This window comes from Triticum aestivum, chromosome 4A (genome assembly GCF_018294505.1).
Source record: "Triticum aestivum cultivar Chinese Spring chromosome 4A, IWGSC CS RefSeq v2.1, whole genome shotgun sequence".
NCBI lineage: Eukaryota > Viridiplantae > Streptophyta > Magnoliopsida > Poales > Poaceae > Triticum > Triticum aestivum.
Window position 1 is genome coordinate 623,522,507 of NC_057803.1, and position 4,212 is coordinate 623,526,718.

Genomic DNA, 4,212 nt, shown 5'->3' on the forward strand with positions numbered 1-4,212 from the left:
CGGGAGCAAGAAAATCGCCCGAGATATCGCTCCGTTTTATTGAATTGATTGTGTCTAGTTACCTTAAGTTAATTGATTGCGTTTGGAAAGAATTGATTGTCATGCATGATTGCGTTTGGAAAGAATTGATTGTCATGCATGAATCGGGGACGTAAGGGGGGAAACGAAACCTGACTGCGTGCGGTGAATGGGGTGGGGTAGGGGTGGGGATGGTGTGATGAAAAAAACCGGTTGAAAAAAAACCATGGTAGGTGGGACGAAAAAAAACCATGATAGGTGGGACGAAAAAAAACCTGGAAGCGAGACTACCAACTGCTCCATTAGGAGTAGAGATTACCCTCTTCTCCCGACTAAATCACTCTGCCTCCGTCTCTGCTATGTTCTAGCGGTTCGGTCGGTAGAATTCGATTTGTTTTTAAAAAGAAAGAAGAATCAACAAGTCTCGGCCCAACGTTGGCCCAAGATAGATGCGGGGAGGCAGGCAATCCTCCGTTCGTGTGTATATATATATATATATATATATATATATATATATATATATATATATATATATGAGCGGTGCTAGAGATAAAAGAAAAACTCGCTAGGGTTCGTCCGTCCATCCGTTCTCAGAGCAGAGCAGAGCAGAGACCTCGGCCGCCGCCCTTTTCTTCTTCTCCGCAAACCCAGCGACAGCGAGCCACCCATAATCCTCCTCCTCCGGTAAGGTAAGCACGTTTCAATCCATCTCGGATTCGGCTCCGTTTGTATGCATCTATCTCTCTGACGCGGGGGCGAATTTGATTGAATTTCAGGAGGATATACTCTGGCGCCCGGGTCAGTAGCGCGCCGGATCTTTAAATTTCCGCGGGAGGATTGATGTTCTGCACGCCCACCTCTATCTGTCCACGCCGGATTCGACTCCGTTTACCACTATCTGTCTAACGCGGAGGTGAATTTGAATTTCAGGACCAGTCCGCCTTGCTCTGGCTGGCGCCAGACCTTCCTTCTTCTTCTCCTTCTCTTCAATCTTCATGCGAGTAGTGCTGTTTATCATTTTATTTATACCACCGGATCAATAGCCAACTCGGTTTTGCTCCGGTGTACGGATAACTTATCTTTTTTTTTCTTGGAACAATAATAAGAGTATAGTAATCCGGTGCAGCGCTAAGTTATTATAAATAGTGGCAGAGTAAGGACGAGGATTGGCCTGTAATAATCATTCAAGCCTCCACGCTCGCCTCAAAGATTTCGTTCAAAGCCTCGTCGGGTTTCAGGGGCCTCACACTCCATGGAGGCCATAAATAACGGTTTCAGCGACAGTTCCCGCAGCCAAGTAAGTTCCCTCCCTTCTTGTTCGCCATGCCTCTATTCATATTTTCTTCTTATTAACATTCCACTGTACGTACAATGCCAAGAGCTGTATCTTCAACTCAACTCATACACTACTATATACTCTTGACAGTTATTGTAGCACTCCATGTAAATGTTAAGTTGTTTGTCTAGCCTGTTATCAGCCAAATTACCTATAATTTACGTGGTTTTGACAGAGTGAAGTAGTGAATAAACGGAGTAAAAAACTATGGCCAGATTTGGGTTCAAAATTTCACCATGCCGCGGTGTCTTCGTTTTGCTTTTGCCACCTTGTAAAACTACGAACCTGGCCATAATTTTTCTTTTGGAGCATTTACATGATCATGCCGGAAGGAGAACAGAAAGCAATGATGACAAAAGAACACACGCCGATCTAAAGAGATGTCTCTGTTTGTTCTGACGATATAAATCTCCAGTTTACATCTTCCTGTTGTAGCCAGAGGCAGTCATGGGAATGCTTTTTATTTTATTTTTTGCGCAACTCCTGCAACCATTCTTTTTTTTAGAAAAGAAGGATGACCCACGGCCTCTGCATCTGGGCGATGCATACGGCCACTTTGTTATTATTCTCACAAGATCTTACAAAGCCATACAACAGTAAGACTAAAGCCACCGTCTAAGCAACAGCTGTCGCTACACCTATCCTACTGATGAAGGGGCGCAGATAGTCTGGGCCTAATACCAAACAGACATCGCAGCCAAACCTAAACATCTAAGACCTGAGGTCCCAACCAGGACGCCTGCCGGGTATGGGGCACCTACCAGTCCGGCGCACTCCTCAACCAGGACGCCTGCCGGGTATGAGGCTGCCGCAGCCACGTGCCATCAATCCATCTTCAGAGCTGTACTGTTGCATGAACCGTGCCAGGTCTCTCTGCCATCGACGCCACCACGACGCCAGACAGCGCCACCATCCTGCGCTCGTCCATCATCACACGCCCACCGGCGAGCCCCCCACTGCTCCATGCCATTGAGACCCGCCGTTGTGGACGTGCCAGATGCCACACCGCTCCTTCGACGCGAACACCAAAAACAGGAAACACCCTAAAGATACAAGGGGCACTCTGCACAGCGGAAAGCCGCCGCGAACAGCTGCAGAGAGCCAGCCGACGGCCAAAGCCCCCACCTTCATCAACCCACACCCGAATCCTAGCTCCCCAGGCAACGCCTCCAAGGAGGGGATGACGCCCATGGCGCCACCGTTGCCCAATCCAGGCCGGATTTTGGGTTTTCACCCGGGAGAGGACCAGAGGTGGCAAGAATAGGGACCACGACACCGCCTTCAGGAAGGATGCGTCGCCCGAAGCCGACGCCGCTGTCGAGCCGAACCAGCCGGCCTAGGGTTTCCCCCGGTCCCAATCTGCACCACCATCCCCAGAAGCATCGGATCCAGCAGTAGCCGCCGACATCAAGCGCAAAGGGGAAGGAGCGGGAACGAGGGAGCAACAAGCCTCCAGACCTGGCGAGGACGAAGGCCCCCGAACTGCCGCCGCCAAGCGCCGACGCCCCACCACCCGAGCGGTCGCGGACGCCGGGCAGAGTCCCCGCGCACACCGTCCACGGCGCGAACGGCGGCGCCGCACCAGCAGGGGCCGCCGCCCCGTGGATCCGGATCTCCGTGAAAGGGACGACGAAGGCCTCGCCGCCACCGTCACTGGTGGCCACACGGGCTTGCCGGGCGCCCTCCTCGGGTAGCGGCGAGGAGGGGTAGAGGAGATGTAGGTGGCGGCGCTCGAAACCCTAGTCGCCATTCTCTTGAAAGCTTTTCGACGATTATTAAGTTTTGTGTGGATTGATGCATACTTTTCATAATGAAGTATGCAAGTGTCGGAGGGTGACAATTAGCAGGATTTCTTTATATGGCTACGGAGATTGTACCTAGAACCATACACAGAAGACTGCACATTGCTTACTTTAGATGGTACTGTAGCCACTAATTTAGCCGTCAGATCGTTACTAATCAACACACCATAGTTGTGTTTCCATCTTGGAATTCAAAGTTTCAGAGTTGTATGGTGTAGTAGTGGTACAGATAATCAAACAATTTACGCATTAGAGAAATTGTAGTTCCTGTCACCATGTGTAATTATTCGTTGTTTGGTATGTGGTCTAGTTGTTGAGAAAATTTGCAAATATGAATTTCGACTTCATTTGCAAAATCTCTCGAGAATTTGTAAAAATGGGCATAACTTTTGCATACTAACTCGGATGAAAAAGTTTTTTATATGAAAAATCATCTACTCGAAAAGTTACATCCAAATTTAACAGGGGATTCCCGTTAAACATTTTTAAAATCCTCAAAAACCTAACAAAAAAAAGATACGAGGCTTTTAAGATCTGGAGAGGCAAAAAAATTCAAAAAAATTCAAAAAAATTCAAAATTCAAACTTACTAATGGTGCACCTGCCCATGGTGCGCCATTAGTATCTTCCCGCCTTCAAAATTCAAAATAAGTCAACAAAATAAAAAAAATGTTAGTAATGGCGCACCTGCCCGTGGTGCGCCATTAGTATCTTCCCGTCTTCAAAATTCAAAATTAGTCAAAAAAATAAAAAAAGTTACTAATGGCGCACCTGCCCATGGTGCGCCATTAGTATCTTCCCGCCTGCCTTCAAAATTCAAAATAAATCAAAAAAATAAAAAAAAGTTAGTAATGGCGCACCTGCCCACGGCGCGCCATTACTATGTCGTATATATGGCTGGGCGCACCTCCTCCACTCCACCTCTCCTTCATTCCATCTCCTCCTCTCCTCTCCTCCACTCCATCTCCTCCTCTCCTCCACTCCATCTCCTCCTCTCCAACGACCTCCTTCTCCTCTCCGGCGACCTCCTCCTCCTCCTCTGCGGCGACCTCCTCCT

General features: G+C 48.5%; 1 long non-coding RNA gene across 1 annotated transcript; it reads left to right on the forward strand.

Annotated features, from left to right (window-relative positions):
- Positions 1 to 567: 567 nt before the first annotated feature.
- On the forward strand, positions 568 to 1,826 carry LOC123082699 (uncharacterized). Its single transcript, XR_006439096.1, has 2 exons — positions 568 to 707; positions 795 to 1,826. It is a non-coding gene; the product is annotated as an uncharacterized lncRNA (long non-coding RNA).
- Positions 1,827 to 4,212: the final 2,386 nt, after the last annotated feature.